Source organism: Stegodyphus dumicola, chromosome 2 (genome assembly GCF_044657685.1).
Source record: "Stegodyphus dumicola isolate Sdum_Otavi_A_Nest chromosome 2, ASM4465768v1".
Lineage (NCBI taxonomy): Eukaryota > Metazoa > Arthropoda > Arachnida > Araneae > Eresidae > Stegodyphus > Stegodyphus dumicola.
Window position 1 is genome coordinate 172,017,482 of NC_140769.1, and position 24,260 is coordinate 172,041,741.

At 31.7% G+C, this 24,260-nt stretch overlaps 1 long non-coding RNA gene across 1 annotated transcript in view; it reads left to right on the forward strand.

Annotated features, from left to right (window-relative positions):
* Nucleotides 1–4,544, forward strand: part of LOC118181804 (uncharacterized) — a 111,116-nt gene extending 106,572 nt beyond the window's left edge. The window contains exon 3 of the long non-coding RNA XR_004756952.2: nt 4,307–4,544. This is a non-coding gene — a long non-coding RNA (uncharacterized LOC118181804). The remainder of the gene's footprint in view (nt 1–4,306) is intronic.
* The last annotated feature ends 19,716 nt before the right edge of the window (nt 4,545–24,260 follow it).

Genomic DNA, 24,260 nt, shown 5'->3' on the forward strand with positions numbered 1-24,260 from the left:
AACCAAATTGTGTTTAATATTTTACTTAATTACTAAAAGATTACTTATTTTAAATGCAGAATTACCATCATTTGATAGTTATTTAATAATAAATATCACCTACAAATTCCTCCTAAACGTAAATTGTTTTAATATATTTGTAAAAAACGCTCAAAAATTATTCTGATGTAATATTAATTGCAGCAAAGTCTCTGAATAGACAGGGGTAGAGTAAGTCAGTATTTTTCTCAATTACTTCGTTATTGTCTCCAGCTGATGTCGTGCATAAATTAGTGTTAAGGATATAGTCGGTCAGTAAGACCTGAACGATAGAAGGGATTTATTTCAAACAAGGAGAAGGATTTGTATGTGTGATGCCAACTGAACTTCCCAATTATAAGGTAATTAACGATTAATTTTTTTTTCAAAAAAAAGGCTTATGTTTTCTGCTTTCTGTAATTCTGCGAGCAGCGATCTAACAATCAGGCTTAACGATCACAATATTATTAAAGCTAGTAATGCAAAGGTTTTACAAACGGAAATTAAAAATCCATCGACTATCAAAATGAGTAAGTTCAGAACTATAACTACAGTCCCCAATAAGCACCCATCAGGAGCAACAATATTCTTAGCTTTATTGCCTTACTGACCTTTAAAGTCACTCGGTTAAAATAACAATCAAGAGCCTATTTTCAAGGAAGAGAGATTTTTAAACCCGAAGTAAAAATAAAGCTATTAGCTACTAAGACAATTAACACATTGATGAAAAGTAAAGTATTACTAAATTCTTAGGGTTATGCTTTGACCCAGAATCTGCGTTTTTTCCTATATAATTTAAGGGCGTGTTACCGCTTCCAGAGTAATAGCAGTATGAGTAGATCTATTATTTTTGTTACATATATTTTAACAATAAGAAATAAAGTAATCAAACTATGTATTTGAATTTTTTAATGATTGTATCTCTATAAAGAAATGCCTGAAAACAAATACGAGAGCCATCATAAAAACATTTTACATTCATTAGACAAAAAAACTTTAAAATTAGACAGAACATTATAATAAATAACTCCCCTTGTTAAAACCTATGACATCTATTGACATTACTATAAATGATAAAATATATAATTAATGATTTTGTTTCAGTAAAATAATAAATAATGCTGATAAATTTTAAATAATTTATACTCTGACTCATTGAAGTTGTACAGACAAAATTAATGAAAAATTATTTCATTTTTGTAAATTCATTCATGTAACTTATGAGAAACATAAATATGTGTAAATACCAAATTGGGGTCAATGTAAACAAAGTAAGTTAATTGTAATCAGAAAAACCTATTAAAAAAGAAATATACTTTAAAATTGCAGGTTTTAATCGAATGTGCTAAAACGAGAAAAATAATTTTTTAGCTATAACAGTATCCTTGTACATATATCTCAATATGGCTAAAAGGAATAATAAAGTACATCTTTACGAACTGCATTATGACACTTACAAGACTTCAGGAAACTACTGAAATTACAGTAAAAAAGTGACTTGTGTAATAATGATTACCTCCAATTCATTTAAATTTCGCTTTGGTATTCTAATTTTAAAATCTGACACTATTAACAACCCCAAGATTATAAATTACGATAAAAAAGGTAGGCAAGAAATTTTTATGTTTCAGCAATTTATATTAAATTATATAATTTAAGTAATATATAAATGTTTTATATATTTTACTTTATACTTGTGCAAAATGACATGTTAACAAAGGCATCTTAAGAAAGGAAAATTATTCTTTCTAATAGAGCATAAAATTCTATTCAGTTAATTTAAATCCTTGTTTGATTAAGAAATCCTGTTACATCAATCACTTAAAATCATGAAACTGCTAAAAATAAAAGATTAAATCTTTTTAAAAAAATCAACCCAGTTACCAACTACTTGATAAGTATAACAAACTCAAATTCGGCATATTATGTTAGAAATTTCGAAAAAATTTCATTTGGAAAACTATTTTCAGCCTACCTAGCGTTGTACACATTAAAATTTTGCAATGATTACTTCGACCGCTAAAAAAGGATCAGTGAGAAATGTTTAGTATTAAATCAAAAAAGTATGTGTCGAATTTTGAGAAACATTTTGTAAAATATTATAGCAACACTGTCTACGCGAAAGTGAAAATTTTCAAGAAACTAGCCAGTGGGGTTTGGTCGAAAATGAATTAATTTCAAGATATGATCCAAGACATTGAAAAAAAGTTAAAGAAAGCCGCGGAAAAAATTTAAACACGGACTCGCGTTAAAATCAGAGAGAAGTTCTTCACAGTAGGAGAAAATCTGACGCAGTTCTTTGATCTACAAAAAGGACAAACCTATAAAGTGCATTACAGATTAATTTGTAGAGACATTAGATTTTTTGAGAATCATTAAAGATGAAAAATTAGCAACGACAAATTTAAAAAAAAAGTTTTAATGGGAAAAAAAGGAAAGAGACTTACCGTATCTTTAACGCATAAAATGCGATTTGATTTTATTATTTTTAAAATTACAAATAAAATAAGTAACATCACAAATTGCTGTCTCAAAACAAGAAGAAAAATTCATTTTTAAGTGATGTATCGCTGATCATATAATCAAAATAATTCTCTTTCCAAATTGCAGTATAATCCAAAATTCAGTAAAGATTTAAAAAACGCATAAAATTGAACGAATAGTTAGAATGCAATGTAGACTGCATAAACATGAATTCAAAGGAGAGCGATATTTTCGGTGAAATGGAAATATTTAAATCAGATTTTCCCCGATCAAAGCGTTACACTCATAGCAACAAATAATAATAAACAGAAAAGTACTGAAAGTGATAATGAGTAGTTTCTTCTGCTGGCAGGTATACTGGAAAATTACCTTTGTAATTTACGACAGATTTAGTATATTGAATAAATCATTTTTGACTATTATTTTGGTTGCCTACTCTTTCTTTTATAGGAAGAAACTATGCGACTATTAAATATCCTAATTTCTATATAATATTAGTGAAATATAAGGATTATATCAAAATTAACTTCCTGCATTAAATACTGAAATTTAGAGAACTTTTGGAACAAAAGAAACGAATAAGTCCATACTAATAATTAGGAAAAATAAGTAAAAACGTAATTTACCGACGCAGTTTCATTGGATTTCAAGCCCATCTTTATCAAAGAGTTAACTATTACGGTGATAAAGAGAGCAGAAGTTATAGAGTTCTATTGCGGAAGTTGTTCATTGATCTTGAACAAAACTGCGGTCAGTGTTGAATTATTATTTGTTTTGCTTATTTATGCTAATTAATATGCTAAACATGTTCATTTGTTTAATATTGAATTACCCAAAAGTTATTTCCCTCATATATTGTTTGTTACATGCTGTAAAAAATTAGGAATTTATGACATGTAGATTTTTAACAATAAGCAACAAAAAATAATAACCTTTTAAAGACTTAAAGAAGAAATACATCGTATAACACTTAATACATAGAGCCATAATATGACTATTATTTGACCTAACTTAATTGTAATAATAATAAAAACTCTTGAAATATGAAAACAATAACCAGAATGTGACATACAGATACTAAGCGAGCAAATGTGGTTGGGCTTAATAAAAGGGGCTCGACTGACTCGGTTAAGATTATCGTAAACCTCCAATTTGTAAATGAAGCAATATTAACTGAGTTGACGTTATAGCCCAATAAAAATATCAGATTACCAATTTTTTTAAAATAGTTTAAGCCGTAACAACAGGGCAACGGCACGTGTCTTGCTGACAAACATATTAGAATTTATTTTTAGCTTGACCTAGTTGATAATGTGAATTCAGCAAGCCCTTTTGAGGTCTCAAAATCAACTAACGAAAAAAAAAAAAAAAAAGGTATCTACGATGAGAGGCCTTTTAACGGGGTTCATCAATAAATCACTCCGGGGGTCTCAGGGTTAAAAAGCAAGAACACCTCTCAGACGACTCATTCGTTTTACACCCACCCGTCTGCACACAGAAAATCAAGTTCAATAGCCGAAACTTTTTTTTTTCGATCTTTAACAGCAAAAGGGAGAATCAAATCCATTTTATCAACCTACGTTTTATGGTAATGCGGGATTTACTTTTTAAGCCCTAAAGTCTATAGAGATCCAGGATCAAATTCTGTGATCTTATGAAACTTCAAGTATTCTTTGTTGGTGTTCTGAAAAGACGATTGGTCGAGAGTTAGGCTATGCGTGTCAAGATTTTCAATGAAAGGCGATGAGAGCTTATATTTCCGTCTTATATGCTGTCACATATTGATTTTTCTTTTCCATTACAGGGCAACCATTCTCGATTGCAAGTAGTAATAAAGAAGTCAAAACCGCTTTTTGACAACGAATCTCGACCCCGTTACTCAGAGATGGGATGCTGCAGATTCTGAAAGAAGTACAGTATAAAATCTGTAATTTTTCACACACTCGTGATAATTATGGTATTATAGCGAAGTATTATACACTTATACTTCTGTATGAGATAACTTTCTGCTTGTAGAGAGATTATGGAAATAAAAGCTATTGAGATTACAAAAATTAATTTTTTACGTCCTTTCATTACATTATACTTATTATTTAAAATATTACAGCCTTCACTCTTACTTTATAAGAAACGTTATATCTGAATTGTGGGGACAATTTGTCAGTGTGACATTGTTTACTTTATATGAAAGAGTGCTCAATTAAATTATTGCTTAATATTCATAAATTATGCAAGTTTTCTTGCATTTATTTTTAATGGGATTGCTGAACTTCTATATCAATTTTTAAGCAAGTACCATGTTTTTTATAGTTTCACCTAAAGATGGTTTTCGGTTGTCTTGATTTTTACGTATAATTGTTACTCAATAATTGGTGATCTCGTCTTTCTTAAAAATTTATATTGTTTTATACGCTTTAAGTTAAGATTTTTTAATAATTTATTTAAATTATACTCTCATATTAAATTTGTAAATTAACCCTTCTGTTTATCTCTCTATCGTTTGTTAACAGCCGTTATAAAAATTATCGTTATAAATCTGTTTTAATATATCTACCCGTATTTATATTTATAAACACAAAATATATAAATGCATGTGTTTTATTTTGAATAAAAAATTAAAATGCGTGTTGTTTTTAATTGCAATAAACATATCATACTTTGTAGTACATTTCATTTTTAAAAGAATTTTCCTTCTTTCTAAGAAGATAAAAAAATATTTGAGCAAGATATTAAAGTCAGATAGACATACGTTTCTTTATTGATAAACAAGCTCTAAAATACTAACAATAAAACCAAATCGCAGAAAAAAATTAAAAGGGCTCTAAAATAGAATTTAGTTGCCTATCTATTTTGATAATATATTAACGAATTATTTTGCCATTCATAAAAAAATTGCCATAATTAGATTTGCCATAAAAATAAAGGTCATTAGTGATAATGTCTCAATTAAACTTACTACTAAAATGAAGGTGACATATAGGACGGGGAACTAACGCGTGATTGCGATAGTTATCAAAATCTTCAATATTAAGACTCAACTGATCATTTTCTCCACGCGAGTTTACAAGGATTACTGTCTTTGTGCCTCTCCTCTTCGCAAACTTTCAATGTCTTCATGGTCGGATCACCTATACTGTGGCTCTTGTCTGTAGTCATACAAGGGGAAAGCGCGTAAGATGAAATGAGCTATCGCACACATGTCTACGGCCTCAAGAATAATGGGCGCACCGCGCATTAAGCTATTTCTATGATTATTTGAAATTTATTAATTATGAATTTCAATTTGAGATCTTTGTAAAATATTAGTTCTAAATGTCTTACTATATATTTAAAGACATAAAGTAAGACATTTATATAAAGACATATACGTAAATACATAGGGGCGCGTGTTTACCTTTTTGCCTCAGGGGAAAAAATATCTTGGAACGGCTCTATGTATCATCAGTGAATTTTATTTATTATGAGCTTTTAAAACATTTCATGAAATAATGAATAACCCTGCATATCAACCCCTATTTTATTACTAATATATAACAGTTAGCATTATTTTGGGAGGAGAAAGATTATAAAAATTTTGTTTCTAGAAAAACATGATTATGCGTTTGACAGAAACAATTCGGCAACGTATACGTCCCACGAGAAACACTTAATCTTCTATAAATAAGTATAATGTATACTTTTGTTTCAAACAATATTCTTTTACCTAACTATAATAATTCAGCCTGCTAATCTATTGTTTCAAATTAGGAAAAATTATAATAAGATTCAATTAGTATAATTTCAGTTATTAAAAGAATGTAATTAATCGCTGCATTTACTACAACATAAGGTGTTTGGTGGTGTATTTAATTATGGCAAAGCACACTAGGGCTATCTGCCTAAGGGGAGGGATGCCTTTCGTGGAGGACTTTCTAAGGGAAACTGGCTCGTATACACGTTACACATGGGGAAAACCACGAAAACGCCCATGCAGCCAGCCCGTTCGCGGGATTCGAACCTCGGACCGAACTACCAGTGTTCAGCGTCTTTACTGCTCGGCCGCTGGTGGGCCTCTACAACATAAGGCTTCATAGCTATAGTTATAATCCCAAAGCATAAGTGAAATTCGTAATGTAAATAGATTTTCTACTATCACTTAACATTTAAGTTTTCTGATAAATTTTTAAGTTTTTGAAAGAATTCCTCTTAAGATAATTTTGTTGGACTAAAGCTATGTCAATTCATTCTTTGCGTCACTGATAAACAAATTATGTAATATGAAAAACAATATACGGAAGCTAATGTTGCAGAAACAGGAAATTAATCAAAACATCCTCGTCCCTATGATAATATTTACTAGGCAAAATTTTGTAAATATAAATCTTAGTCATCTTTTTCTTTACGGAAGTCGGAGCACCTTGTTAAACAAACACAACCAGAGGTTCAACAACCGGACAAGAAAGAACGTTGCAGATGCAAGAAAGAGTTCGTTATATAAGAAACGTGTAACTGATATTGAAGCATAAATGGGTATCTGTTTATTTGGTTTCAGATGTTCAAGAAAACGGAAAATTACCTCGATAGATAGTGGATGTCTATCAGTTTCCAGGTTTTAAGAAAATTTCTTTCTGAATAAGCTGATGCGTTGAATTTTGTTATCTTTAGAGAAATTAGCATGTAAGCTTCATGGATTTAACTTTATGTAGAATTATAAATTACTACATTCATTTCTTTTCATTAACTGTAATCAGAAAATATAAAATATTTATTAAAAAGAAATTTACTTAAAATTTTCAGAAACAATGCCACAGCATTAATTTAATTTTTAGGCATAAATACTTTTAGTACCTACAGAAGTGATTTTATAACTAGCATTTCAACTGAAAGGTGTTTTTTTAATGATTTTTCAGTTTAAAATTAAAATTTATTTTTAAACATTTTCGGAGAAACTATATTTTATTAATAACTAAATGGAAATTAGTGCATGATTCTGTTAGCTTAAATATTATTCGAACAGACACGCTTCTCTTCGAAATAACAAACTAGCGTTCAGAATAGAATTAAAAGGGCTCTAAAATAGAATTTAGTTATCTATTTTGATAATATATTAACGAATTATTTTGTTAATATATTATCAAAATAGATAGGAAAGTGTGTTGAGTTAATTAAAAATTAAATCTGAATAAATAATTTTTAACTACATTTGTAACTACTTTTGTTAATATCAGTATGGTTTTAAATGAAAAAAATTATGTACGATATATAGCAGTTGTCTCAAACAAAAACTGCATACGGCCCAAATACACAGTGTGAAAGATCTGACGGACCAGATTTTTTTTCTTTTTTTACAAAATAGAAAATTTTATTAACAAAATTAAAAACATTTTTAATAATTTTAAATTTCGTCAACTAAATATTTATCAAAACATATATAAAAAAATAACAATAATATCGCACAAGAAAAAATATCAAATTTTTATTTTTTATAAATCTTGTTAAAGTTTGGCACATATGTTGGTTGCACTATATAATTTGAACATACTGGCAGTTAATTATTGAACTTTTAGACTGACATTTCTTTCAAATAATTCTAGGATGTTTTATCATTAATTTACTTACTTTAATTTAAACTAAAAATAAACAAATTATGAAAACTTTCTAAGTTTTGAGAAAAACTGACAAAGAGAAACAAAACATGAGAATAAATAATAGAAACCAAATCTCATTTTCTTATTTACCAACCTCTTCCTCGACGTATTAATAAAAAAATATATATTGTCATGTAAATTATTATAAGTTTCATTATATCATACTATAGTTTGATATTTGATGGCATTTCGATTCTGATAAAGTTAGGTTTAAACGTTTTGAAAGAAATTACTAGAAATTATCTTCATCACTCTTTGTAGAGGCTCACCATTTAGTTAGGTTTCTTTTTTCATTAATTTTTAACTGAAAAAATTTTGTTCGTGTATAAATGCATTTACAAACAAAGCGATTATTCTTAGTTCAAACATTTGTAACTGTGCTTATATATTTTTTGACAAGTATGAATAAAAATTAATAAAATCGGTGTCTTCAGATCTTTGAATAAGGTTTACATCACTTCATTTGCAGATTTTCGGGTGTGCTATGAATGTTCGTTTTCAATGGAAATGAAAATAATGTAAACTTGGACTTCAGATAACAGCTAAAACTTTTTTAATCTCTGCAATAAATACGTAGCGTATTCGGAAACTACAATAAGTACCATGAATTAGTACATTGAATTATCGCAAACTGTGTTCCCGGTGGGTTCCAAAAATGCTCAGGTGATGAAACTTGGGTGTGTCATTTCACACCAGAATCGAAACAACAATCGATGGAGTGGAGACACACTCATTCTCCGAAAAAAGAAAAGTTCAAAGTGACAATGTCATCACAAAAAATCATGTGCACTGTCTTCTGGGATAGGGAAGGCGTTTTGCCTACTGAATTTCTTCCCAGAGGTGAAACCATTAAATGTCGCACGATATTGTGAGACTTTAGCAAAACTAAGGCGTGCCATTCAAAACAAACGATGAGGAATGCTCAGTAAAGGAATTGCGTTGCTCCATGACAATGCTCGGCCCCATACTGCTGGTGTCACTCAATCGTTAATTCGACAGTTTCATTGGGAGCAGTTCGATCACCCGCCGTACAACCCGGACTTGGCGGCGTCCGACTATCACTTGTTCCTGCACATGAAGCGCGAGCTTGGTGGCAAGCGCTTTGGATCTGACGATGACACGAAAAATGCTTTTAAAGATAAACATCAATATCCAAAGTTTCAGAAAATTATGCAACGACTCTCTTCCTACGGCCTAGATCTCTGTCAAGTGTAAGTCCACATACAATTTAAACTTAGTGAACTTTTACATGCTGTGATTATGGACAAAATGGATCCGCTCGTGAACTTTATAAACTGCAGTAAACCAATATATCTGAAATAACCCATGGACACCTACCTCTTTAGCATTATTATAACAATTCATTTAACATTGTGTTGCCAGTAATAATTATAATTATCTCATTATGTTTATTTGTTTATTAATTATGTTTATCTCCTATTTTTGTTGCACCAAATCAGATGTTCAATTTATCTTGTGAATCTCAAACTGTATTCCTATTTTGTAATCTACTTATGCCCTACACCATTATTTTTAATAAATACTGGATGCGGGGCGTACTGTGGAATTGCACGATGTACGGTAACAGGCAAACTTTAGACCTTTTGAAAAGCTTCAGTCTATGCAAATTCTTATAAAACTTGCAATTACCCCCCCCCCTTTTTTTTCTCTCAAAGAGTTAGTATGGGAAGGCATTACCAGTTGACCTATGGTATATCGCTGGTGTCCCCCATACTTTTACCTTTACCTTTACCTGTGGAGTCGTGGTTATCGAAGCTGGCGGGAAGTTTCTTGACGATGGTATACAAAAACTGGTCACCCGCTATGACAAGTGTTTGATCATTGGCAGAAACTATGTTGAAAAATAGTTTAAGACATGTATTTTCATGTAAAAATAAAATTGGATTCGAAAAAATCGTTTTACTATTTTTTTTTTCAAAACGGTACTTAGTTTCCGAATACGCCTCGTACATAACTGATACGTCTTCGCACGCCGCATTACATTACTTTTCCGCCAGTTCGAGGCGGACTAATATATAGAATTTCAAAAGGTATAAATTTTACGTGTTCTATGTGCTTGTTCTATCAATGGTTTGAATATTTATTTTTTATGATATTCAAAAGAGAGATATTTCGTGAACATTTTCTTCTACGTTAAGCATAATATTTATTATAAATTACTTTGACGGATATTAAATATATAAATAATAAATAATTCCTGCTATATAGTATCTGCATAAAATTGATATCCATTAAATATTTTCCTACCTATATTAAATGACGAATGACTTCTTTGTCTGGATTTCACACGGTAAATGAAGTGAATGAATATGTAGTGTTAATGAAGTGAATGAATATGTAGTGTTAAATATCTTATTAGCTATATCAAACGACTCTCTATTAAAAATCCTGTTATACACATATAACACACGAAAATGACTTATTTACACATTCAAAAATCAGTTTTATTTCGTTTTTATGTCAAGAATGTTTGTTTATCAGTATGCAACTCCTACTTTTTTATAACGCTCGATATACACGCATGGGTAATTTACTTTTCTTTTAGCTTTCAGGTGCCAAATAAAAGAAATGGTTCATAGTTTCGCCTTTCTTAAAGTCATTTTTGAAGGAATTAAATGTATTGCGGTTATGAGCTACTATACTTTACTTCTTGTGCTTTTATGAAGCAACGAGTAACATTTGATCCGATAGATCCAATGTTCAACTCCCCTTGAAGGTAGAATTATTTTCAGGTATTTCTTATTTACGAGCTTCTCCTGTCCCCATATCTCCCTGCCAAACTGAAAGGATGAACGATACTTCGCCGCTGAACTAGAACTGTCTGAAGAAGTATCGGTTTTCTCTTATCATTTTCAGGTAGCAGAGAAGAAATTTAAAGAATTTAAGACATTGATTCCATATGTTTTTATGGCCCAATGGACGCGCCGAAATTTTCATATTTGGCTTCGAGATATAGCATAATTTTTTAAGTAATTCTTTCTTCTAAATTCGTTTTTCTATAAGGTGGCTTTAGGTGTTAATGTATCATGACGCGTGCAAGAACGTTTACCCTCTAAACTTTAAAATGCGCTTGAGTATCCTGATGCCTTCAACCCTCTCATACGAATGCCATTTTCTTTAAAGACCTTTCTTCTCGTGAAACTGTAGAGTCATTAGGATTTTTTTAGAGGCAGAAAAGCTGAAAAATTAACAACGCCTTCGCCGGGAATCAAACCACGGACCTCTGGAATACCGGCCCAACGTGCAGAACTACTACACCACGAAGGTACTCTAGGGAAGTGGGAGAAATACCTTATATACTCCCCTTCTTAAAGGGCGACTAGGGTTTTAGGGGACCTAGTCGCCAAATCCTGGGTGCAGAGAATCATCATCCACAACCCTTTTAGTTCGGGCGCCGCTTGTAGAGTCATTAGGATTTTTTTAGGGACAGAAAAGATGAAAAATTAACAACGCCTTCGCCGGGAATCGCACCACGGACCTCTGAAATACCGGCCCAGCGTGCAGAACCACTACACCAGGAAGGCACTCTAGGGAAGTGGGAGAAATACCTTATAAAACAAACTAACTAAAAATGATTAGGGACGTTAGTATAATATGCATTTTGATGGATTTCAATCAGATACTAACATCAAAAGCAATGACTATCAACATCAAAAGTACTTATATGTAAAAACTGGCATGAAATATGTCGTCAGATAAAAAGCGGATAAAAGAATAACAGATTTCAAATTCTCATATACCGAAGCTCATAACTTCGCCATATATTTGATAAGAGGCAGTGATCTCTCTTTCTGTGTATAATATTATATTTTCTTTCTGTAGACTTGCGCATGTTCAGTGCAAAATATATGATCGAATATAACAATTTACTAGACCTCTTCATATCACGCGAATTAAGAGAAATGAACTTTTCTAAGTATAAAATAAAAATCCACATTCAAAATGACAGAGAGACAGATCTCATAATCTCTTTTTGATAATATTATAAGGTATTGATACGTCTATTTGTAACTTTATTTTACTTCTGATTAAATCCATTGCAGTTCTAAGTTTAAATTAGTAAATTCTAGAGAAATACAGTATATTTATTAATATAACGGGGAAAAATTATTTAAAGCTTAGTAATACTTTTATGATCAATCACAAAATGATATATCATCAATTTCAAACTGATAGCGATACGATAATATCTCATTTGTTTCATTATCTTAACTAATTACCAATGACATGTTAAAAGCAAAAGTTTTAAATACCTTTAACAACTAACGCTATACAAATGTTCTAAAAGCTGATCAAAAACAGCAACAAAGGTCATTAGTCTCACAGAAAACTGACTTGAGAGAATTAGTTACACTAAAAGAGGCAAGATTAAAGGAGCGTTATCCTTCTTCAAGATAACGAAGTTTCCTATGGAAGGGTAAGACAGTGACGTTTAAGGACGCGAAACGATCAAAAGTTATTCGAATTTGAGTAGGATTAAAATTCAGCTTCTGTCATCAGCTGCACCTAGAATCAGATCAGATTGTTACGGTTTAAAGATAATGGGCAACGAACTATTAAGAGACAAAGCGCTCCAATACAATGAGTGTGCATTTCGAGATAGTACTACTGGCTGATACTGCGAGTTAAATATTTAACAGGAGAGTCATCCGTAGTTCTCATACCACACGAAAAGATAACCTCGTGATGCTTCACTGCTTCAAAATGAAACGGAAACCTCCTGTCCCTAAAGACCAACATGACTGCACATAATTTGGATTATCTTTGAAATTTACATACAATAAGGTAATGAAGGATATGATTTTTCAAACCTTAACACCATTTTAAAGATTTATTCTGGTATTTGTAATACACAGAATCTTGTTGGAAATTAACTCTCTAGTCGGTGTTAGATATCCATCAGATTGTACTGATATTCTAGGCTCGGCTTTGCTGTATGCAGAAATTTTAGCGGTTTAGAAAGCTAAGGAGCCAGTCGTAGTCATTCAATTTTATTGTGATTCGTTACATTTTTATTTTCTGTTAAATTTAGTTCAGCCACAAGTGAGCACTGAATGCATGCATCTTGTTAAATTTAGTTCAAATAAAAAGGTTATTTAAAACCTTCTTCTGCAGTATTTGTTCTTCAAAGACATAGCGACAATTCGCTACTTCGTCTTCTACATAGGTTCTACATTTTATGCTTCCAAAAGAAGTGAGACTCTATATGATAAGGAAAAATGGTCATATTAAGAAAAGATATATGAACAAAGACAGGAGATTGTGAAATCTTAGCGAGTACAAAAAGAGCAACAAGCAAATACAACTAGAGTAGTTTATGTATAATGTAAAATGAAGAACAGAAACATTTGCCGCGTTAAACTTCGATGAGCTAAGATAAATGCAATTTTAGAAAAACGTATCTGAAAGCAAAGTTAAACATAATGTTCCCCAACTGAGTTCATGATATCCCTAGCAAGATATAATGAACACAGTATAGCACAGGGATGGGCCAACTCCGGCCCGCGGATAGAATTTTAATTTCCTGGTCCGAGAGAAATTAAAAGAAATATATGATTATATATTATATGTCCATCCCCCTTTTCTACTTTAAATATTATTTTTTTCCTTCTTTTTTTTCAAAGGACTGTTAATCTTTTTACTTTCTCTATTTTTGTTCTACAAAACATAAATCGATGGAAATAGCAAGTACAGACAGCTTTCAATCGGTAAAGTGTTAAAAAGCGGATGTACTTTGTTAGTTATAGCTGTAGATTGGTGGCAATAAGCGTTATCTCTTTCTCGAGGAACAGACATATAGGAATCCAGTATAGGTGAATTAGACCTCCCATGTGACAGACTGCGCATTTTTTTTAAGCTCCAGCCAGCGGCCTTTTTTTTTTTTTTTTTGGCGCACGTTCTAATATTATTGATTGCGTATGTATGGAAAGATTGCGGACATATAGCATCATTGTGAATAGTGGTGAAATTACTAAAAGTTAGTAGTTACAGCTTGTTTGGGTTATTCGTAAAATATTTCAACCATAAAATGGCTACTAAAAAACGTAAAGTTGATTTCGAGTGCCGTGCTTTTAATGATGAATGGATCTGGAAATATTTTTTTACAGTTGTAAAAGATGAACCAGTGTGTTTCATCTACAGTGAAGTTGTAGCAGTCTTCAAAGAATATAACATTTCCCGCCATTTCACATCTAAGCATGAGAATTCCGATTACGAAGCAATGTCCAAATATGAAAGAAAACAAAATGCAGAAAGTCTTTGTAAAAAATTATCAGGTCGACGAAATTTTTTCAAGAAGGTAAACAGTATCCAAGAAGCAGCAATATAGCATACAATATTGCTAAAAATAATAAAGCTTTCAGTGATGGGGAGTTCGTTAAACAATAGATCTTCCAAGTTTGTGATGCTTTATGTCCAGACAAGAAAAATAATTTTGAGACTGTAAGCTTATTTTGAAAAACAGTGACTTCTAGAATCGAAGACATCGATAAAAATATGACATCACAATTAGGGTCAAAGATTCGCCAGCTTAAATTTTGCTCCATATCTATGGATGAAAGCACTGATATAAATGATACTGCTCAATTAGTATTATTTATAAGAGGTGTCGATGTGAAATTTGAAATTTGCGAGGAACTGGCGTGCAGAGTTCTTTAAATGGAACTACAATGGGATGTGATATTTTTTGTGAATTTCAGGAAGGGCTTTTAACTTTGAAAGTGCCTATAACATATATATGTAATATTACGACAGATGGAAGACCAATTATGACAGGAAAAAAAATCTGGATTTCTTGGACCTTTTTAATCAAAACTATATCGAGAACAGTGTTGTTTTTCTACATTGTGTGATATATCAAGATGCTCTGTGTAAATCTGCATTGAATATGAAAACCGGGCTTGATGCAGCCGTGAAGTTTGTTTGCTTGATGCAGCCGTGAAGTTTGTAAATAAAATTCGATCTCACGGGCTTACTCACAGGCAATTTCGAGATTTTCTTCTGTCCGTGCAATCTGAATACTCTGATGTACTGTATTACACGAAAGTACGGTGGCTTAGTGCAGGATGTGTTTTCCAACGAATTTGGCAGCTGAAAGATGATATTGTGTCGTTTTTCAATGAGAAACAGTGTTCTGCGAAGTGCGAAATGTTAGAAGATACAAAATGGCTTTCGGACATTGCATTTTCACAGATCTTCTTTGTCATAGGAGTAACTTGAATGTTAAGATGCAAGGGGAAAATCAATTTATCGACGGTATCTGGGCCCATCTCAAAGCTTTTAAACTAAAAGTTAATCTATTTGCTGGGCAGTTAGCTAACAACGACTTGTCTCTCTTTCAGAAGTTAAATTCAATACCCTCAGTAAATGAAGAGAAGCTTAAGAATTATAAAGATGGTTTGAAAGAACTACATTTTGAGTTCGAACGCAGATTTTAAGATTTCAGTGCCATTCAAACAGAATTAGATATTTTTACCATGCCTTTCAACGTAAATTGTGAAGCAGTGAGGTTAGATTTGCAGCCTTAATTAATTGGGTTGCAATCTAACAATCATCTCAAGCGGTAGTTTCTAAATATACCAAAGTTAGAGTTTTACAAATCATTATCAAAAGTAAGTTTCCCAAATTTAATATCTCACGCCTAGAAAATCAGTGATATGTTTGCTTCATCTTATATATGTGAACAAGTGTTTTCAACTATGAACCTTAGAAAGAATAATTTCAGAAGTAGACTGACAGATGAACATTTAGCCTCGTTCCTTAGAATCAGTACATCTCACTTCGAACCCCAAACTAAGGAACTTATAAAGACGAAATCGCAGTTTCATTCATCTCATTAACATATTTAAATCGTAAATACTTGTTTACTGTTTTTAAAATGTTAGAAAAATTTATCTTGGCCCGCCATTTTTTTAAAATTATTTTTGGCCCGCGACCGAAAACGTTTGCCCATCTTTGATATAGCATGAATTATAGCCAACAGCCCATTTCATAATAACGAGCTTGTTTAAGTTAGGCGTTTAGAATAATTAATATATATATATATATTATCATTACATATATATATATATATGTGTGTGTTTAATGATTTTAAAATGCGTAGATGAGAACAGTGGAACTTTTACAGCTTAGATACTGCGTAGATAACCGAGAAGACCGTAGTGGCTTGAAGATGGCAGAGTGAAAAGCATGATGACGCAATTTAGCACAACGTATCTTGAAAAATCTTGAGGTATCTGCATTAAAACGTTACGTAAGATAGAAAAATCTGGAACCTGTGAGAAGAGATGAATTTAGAGGCAGATCAACAAATTTAGAATGTTAATTTTGAGATCGCCAATTATTATTTTTTTTTCTTGAAACAGCTTTTTGTTATATCTTACATGTTTGTTCTTACAACCTTATTTATAAAATATATATATATAAAAATTATTTCTCCCGCTTTCTTAGCATGAATTCGTGGTGTAATGATCAGCACGATCGGCGCGTGTTCTAGAGGTCCGAGGTTCGAGTCTCAATGAGGGCATAGCTCATTTTTCACATCTCCTGCTAAAAAATCCCAATGACTCTACAATATATATATACTTAAAATGAAATGTCATATAATATATGTATATATGTTATTTAATATTATTTTACTACTAAGTTGTACGTATACATGTAAGATAAAATTATATAAATCAAAATCATAACTTAAATTAGTAATTGTCGGTTAGTATTCTATGTACATTTTAATTTGGTACTAATTTCTGCAAGTATCTATGTACACTGCGCAAAAAAGGGGGGGGGACTTTTTTATATTTCCCGTTCTACAGGGCCGATTGACGAAATTCAAATTGCGTTTTTCATGTCTCGAAAGGGCGACTTAGGATATATATTATATTTATATATATCCTTATTATAATATAGGTATTTTGACACAAACTCGGACTCTTTTTGACCCAAAATCAGACTTTTTCTTAAATGACATGCCAATTTTTTTTTCCATATTTCGATTCTACGACTCAAATTGTGCCTAAATATTACATTTTGTAAAATTTGGTGTGAAATTTATGGAGAAATTCAAAAATTTATCTAGGCGAATTTTTCCAATTTACGTCAGGACTTGGTAAACTTCTTAATATATGGCAACCTATTTTCCTTTCCCTTTTTACTTTGTGCGTGAGCGGGAAAAAATTCACTTTGTTCCTACTTTCAAATAATTTTAACAAAATGCCTAAACCACATTTGATGTTATTGTCGCTTTCAACAAATATGCTAAATTTCAAAACGCACTAATCTATAAATTCCCTTACATCTTCGGAAATTTTGAATAAAAACTCTAATGCTTTGCATGTATGCATATATTTAAGTTTCGGGCAAACAATTTATACATTATAATTCAAATTTTTTCCGAAAAATTTATAAAAATTATTTAAAAATATAAAATTTAAAAAATAAATCATAAAAAATGATCGAATTTTATTTGGAATGAACCTAAATTTCGAAATGTGAAAGGAAGAATAAAATAAGTTTACTAAAAAAGAGAGATTAATAAATATATACCAAATTCAATTAACATTGAGGAACTAAAATTTTGAGAGCTAATTTTGTAAAAACTAAACGTGCGATTTTTATAACACTTGGTAGTTTGGCATAATTTGAAATAGGGAAAAAAATTGGTATGTTATTTCAGAAAAAGTCCCATTTTGTGTCAAAATACGTAAATTAGAACAATGCTATATATAAATCTAATACATATCCTAAGTAGCGCTTTCGAGACATGAAAAAAGCAAATTGAATTTCGTCAATCGGCCCAGTAGAACGGGAGATATGTCCTCCCCCCTTTTTATTGCGCGCGCGGTGTACATTTTAATTTGGGCACTTCCCTTTTCTGTTCTAAAAATAATAGCTATTTGTAATAACTTTCTCAGAGTTGCATCATTTCTAAATTGATACATATCATATAACTTTTACATAACGCTCTGACGAAAACAATATCACAGCAGACTATTTACAGAGGATTTTCTGAAAAAGTCCTTTATAAGAGAAAGCTAAAAGAATGCGTTTTGCTACCTTTACAACAAAAGAAGGATCGCTTTAATTGGTGCAAAAGATATTGGAAATGCAGTGAACACTAATGGTTCCATATTCTTTTTACTGATCAGTTAAGTTTTAGTTTAACTCTTCTAAACACTTGAGGGAGTGAGAAAAGCGAAATTTTCTTTCGAACGTTATGGAGCGTGACCGTTTCGGTAATGGAAAAGCGATGGTATGGGAAGGAATAATGATCGCAGACATTCTTCCTTACACGTTTTCAAAAGTAAATCTGTGATCGCCAGAGATATCGGTATATGATTTTATAACTTTAGTTAAGACTTTTCGGAGGTGAATACGGATCTGAATTTTTATGGTCGCTAATACACGCCAACATCGAGCAAACCTCGTTGATGAATTCCTTGAAAAAGAAGACATTGAATGAATACCATGTTCATCAAAATCTCCTGATCTTAACCCGATAGAGAACTTACGGAACTACCCTGAAAAGCAGTTGCACGGAGACACCCTCCTTCTAAAAATGTAAATACTCTGAAGATCGTATTGTTCAAGGAGTGGAATTTAGTTCCCCAACTGTGATTAACAGTGTTATTGCACGTTGTGATATGTACGTACAAGTCAGGGGAAATAATCCCATCCTACATTAAATGGTTAAGTTTTAACATTTTCTGAGTTATTATTTCTTTTCTGAAGTTTACTTGTAATATATTATTTTGATTCTTATGGTTTCATGCTACAATTTTGCATCAATGTTTTCTTTTGCATTTTATATCTTATGAATATACGTATTATCATTCTACATAAATCCATAAACTTGTAGGGTTTATATTTATTTTAACTAACATTTATTTTAAGTTTAAACTATCTTTTCTGTCAAGCCTTACTTTCCCCTGGAATTGCCAATGCCAGAGTATGTAAATTTTAGTAGAACGCACAAGGATTCAAATTATCAGCGGAAGTATTAGGAAGAATATAGAAGGGAAACGAGTTCGAAGGTGCGCTTTCTTACTTCACGAGCGTGGAGGTGGCTAGTTAGAAATTGAAGAACCACGCGTTTCGGCCTGTGTGCTTGCCTCGGCAGTTTGTTAATCTTTCAACGTAATATTCAGAGTTTGCTGAATTATCAGCGGTATTTTAGAACGCGGTGAGGTTAGTTACGTTTAAAGAGCCTCGTAGTTAGTCACTTGTTACTATTCTTTTCTTAGTTTCTTATTTTTATTTTACCGTCGGGTCGGCGTAGTTTGTGAGCGTCAAGAGCACGCATTTGTAATTTCTAAAGTTGAATAAAAAGGGATTTAAACCCTTCTCAAGACTTTGTCTACATTCCAGCTCTCAGCAGTCACCACTATTGTTGCGTGCAGGTTGGAAGCGCGCAACTTTACAAACTTATAGTTCACAATTTCTGAGAAATACGTGACTCCATGCATGTAAAGAAAATTTTGGAAGGAGAATATGCCAGTCTATGATATATGAAAAAAATAGCATGACAAACATGTTTTGACTTGTTAATGATAACAGCTGCATTATATATATCGGGTGCACCCTGGCATTCCATTAAGACTTTAAGCACTTGACTATGATTCCATGCGTTGTTATACAGTGGACATGGCCTGGACTGGAATCTCACGCTCTAACGGACTCCTACTCTCGTTTGTGTCTTCGAAGGCTACATCCACGCCAGCTTTCCGTGCCTTGAAACACCGCTCCACGATGACAAGAGCTACAAGCTACAACTACAGACACGAACATATCCAGTGCTATATCCAATATGATACGTAGCTTTGACTTCTACTGGAGATTATGTACAGTTCACTTATTTTTTTTTTTTTTCAATATTGTGCAGACGCAAGGGACAATGTAAATTTTCCATCATGAAGAATAATTAAAAAATATTAAATTAAAAAACTATTAATGTCGTTCAAAACGCTGCGAAATTAATTTGAATAATATAGAAAAGAATTCCTTTCTATGATATGAATTTTGATAACTTAATCGTACATTCGGAAAAAAATTAATAAAAGTACACTTATTGTAAAATTGTAACTTTTTGGACTTGATAACATGCGATCCAATTTCAATAATGTGAAGTTAGAGTAGAAACGAATTTTTACTTTCAGTTTTTCAGAGACCTATTTCATTTTTTGATTAATTTCAATTCGATTCAATTTATTTAAAACTGAAGTAATCTTATTGGCGATATATTACCACAAAAGAAAAATACATTTTATCTTTTCCCAACAGTATATAGTAATATTTTAATTGCAGAATACATTTAAATATAAAACATACACACAGGCACATAGATACATAAAAATATCGCATGAAAAGATGTGTCGCAAAGTTAGGATTCGGCAAATTACTTACTTCCGAAACGTTTTTATTTCAGAAGTTATTATTACTTTAAAATATTTTTCGATTAGAAACAGGAAGTAAAACTGCAAAAATATTAGCTCTGTTATGTGTTTATTTATTTTTTTATTTATACAATTTTACTACGAAGTTGTAAATCACACAACTTGTTTAATTGTTCTTTGCTATCCTTTGGATCTAAAAAAATTCGAATATAAATCCTAAGTCAGATAAACCTGAAGGCTTAAAATTAATCTCTGGTAAGTAAATACATAACTACTTACACTGGTCAATGCACTCAGAGCAAACAGTTTAGTTTGCAAACATTAATATTGAAACTAAAGCTTTTCTTTTATTCTATCCAAGTACGGCCAGATGTTTTAAGAAGTAATAAATTTTAGCAAAGCTACAAGATAAAAAAACATTGTTAAAATTTTTCCCATTATAGTTTAGCCTTATATTCTTCCTTATGGTAAGTGTTAAGTAAATTTACTCGTTATAATGGTTTTAATTCCCTTTAACTTGGTTACATAAAACGTTCGTATCATTGTTGTATAGATATTCACTTGCGAACCGAACTATCATAATACCACATTATGCTGCATTTGGCAAACAATTAGCATTTGAGTTTTCTTTTACTTCCTCTAAGGTGTAATGACATTCAACAAATTACATTTCAGGTTAAACAGAGATTGGAGTACAACTTAAAAAATTAAACAATGGACAATAAGTGTAGAAAACACTGAATAGTCCATTAGATTTATTTGCTCTGCACTTATAAACGGAATTACCATTGTGAATTTTTTTGCAACCGTTATCATAGAAAACTGTTCTACAAACGTCCGTTATTAAACTCACATAGGAAGTGCATTCACACACGTTTATGTACTAGCTTACAGTCGTTTCTAAAACAGACGCGATAAAAAATTTTGCAGTTAACAATAACTGTGACATAATATATAGCTTAATATGTAGTTGACCAATAACTAAGGATTTGACTTCATGCAATGAGGAATGATTCTGAAAGCATGCGTGATTATTATTCACTGAGAAGGTTTATTTACTAATACTGCTGATAAATGAACACTTTTTAGTAAATATAAATATATGGCATATACCCAGTAAAGGATTTATAAAGTGTGGGCACGTCTCACCTACACTTTGGAGCGACTCTCGATCTTAGCTAGGTATTACTACTTAGCTATAAAAATTAACTAACCTTCTGGGCGGCATGACCGCCTTTACCCGGATACGACAGTTTTTATCATTTATTATTACTTTATTATTTAAAATATTTTGCTTTCTTCAATCAACTAAACATTATTTTAATGAATGAAAGTTTGTGAAAACAGAATTTTAAATAATTAAGTATACAAATGTAGCAAAATATTGCCGTTTTAATACAGCTCTTCATAAAGCAGATCCAAAACGCTGTGATACTGAGAGGTTAAGAAATCCGCCTCTGCGTATATCTTAGAATCTTTGTGGATTTGTTTACCTTTTACAGTTAACAACTTTTAAAATTAATAATCAAATCTTCCTTAGTAATTATTAGATATGCTATACGGGATGGACAGATCTGAAGTTTAAAATTTTAAAGAAGACTAAACATAGCTAAAGTAACAATTTTCATTATAAAATGTGTGGCGGAATATGAAATGTGAACGCAAATAGACAGTAAGTAAAAAATCTGATGTGTACACCACATGACTTCCTTGTACGGAATATTAAATTATACGCATTTTTTCTTGCATTTCATTTAAACTTATTGGATTGAATTAAATCTATTTCGTCGAGAGTGCATAAACCACAATAGAATAAATGCACTCTTTAAAATTCACTATATTTGTTTACCATTGCGACACTCTGGCGCTATGTTCACTTAACAGCGTTATATTTCTTTCATATTATAACTCAGAATACACAAAATTTATATCATTTGAGGTAGACACTTTTGTAGTTCGCGTCACAAGAACACTTTCTGCATCTAGACCTATACTTGCAGGTGTCTCGCAGGGGAGTCTTCTCGGACTCTTACTTTTTAATATATATGTGAACGACATACCCACTCTGAACAACACAACACTCGCAATATATGCTGATGACACTGCGATCCTTACGCAAAGTGCATTTGTGAGTCCAGTTATACAACGGCTACAAAACCACATACATGCATTAGAGACTTGGCTCATCAGATGGAAAATTAAGGTTATTGTGGAAAACACTCAGGGAATCCTATTCACAAAGAAGAAGAAATTCAAGAAAAACCTGCAGATATACGGAGTGTCGATTCCCTGGTCCAGACAAGTCTTTTATCTTGGGGTGATCCTCAGTAAAACTCTCTCATAGACCCCACACATTACATCTATTATCAGAAAGTTTCGAGTACGTAAACATACACTATTCCCCTTAATAGCTCGAAACAGCGTACTTTCTATAGACAACAAGTTACTCATTTAAAAGTCCCTTCTACGTCCATTATTGTGTTATGCTTGCCTTGTGTGAGCTTATTCTAATAGATCCTTAAAGAAAAAGGCTGCAAACCGCACAGAACGGGGTTCTGAGACAAATTACTAATGCCCCGTGGTATGTTCGAAATCACAGACTGCATACTGAACTGAAAATCGACCGTATTAGAACCGTTTACTATCGCCTTGCTAAGAAATTCCATGAAGACCTGGATTCCAATAATAACCCTGTAATTAACATTTACGATTATGACGTAAATGATCAATGTAACATCAAAAGGCCTTTGGCCATTCTTAGTGACACTATTGACTAAGTTCAACTATACCTTGATTACCTTCTGAATGCCATGTTTTTGTCTTGTGTGTTAATGTTACTTCTAACTTATACTGTGTATGTAAATTATTCTATGATTGTACTCATATTTTCTTTTAATATTGCACACTGGGTCTTGTATTTACCAAATTTTTCCATGATTTTTTTCTATATACTGCTGTTTCTGCTCCTGCTAGTAGCTTTCCTGGACGGAATTTTCTCCATGCGATCTGGTACGCTCTCATCGATCATTATTAATCAACCTAACTTATTAAGCCCATACATAATTCGTTATATATATATATATATATATATATATTAAAAATTAGATATCTTGGGCATATTTTTATTTTGCATTGTGTTCGAATTAGCGTATTTTCGATTGCGGGTAGGGTCTTTTGACCCATACACTCCGGTGCTACACCATCACTCGTTGCGCACATGTTATATCATTAGAAGAATTATATAATCGTTGCCACATGTTCTATTCAAATACTATAATAAATCTAGAACGTTGTATAAAAGAAATTAAGCTAACAAAACAAAAAAGAAACAGTTTTTCACAGACAATTCACTATTTCTCATTCAATTAACTCAGTTCTCACTTCCCGCCAAGGCAAAAATACATAAAAACTCAAAATATCCATATTAAAAATTACGAAGTAAATCTTAAACACTTATTTTTTCGAATAAATTCCAGAATGGAATAAGCATAATTTAATTCGCAGTAATAAAAAAGGCGTTATCTTTGTTGTTGCGAAGCTTAGTCTCTCTAGATTGGCAACAAATCGACTATTCTGCTGTTTCAAATGTAAACAAATATGTAGGCCATGTTATTTAAAAATTAGGCTTAACTGCACTTAAACAACTTTTAAATTGTTTATTAATTGTACAAATATTTCTTGCAGATTTACTAAAGGCACAAAAACCTTAACCGGAATATAA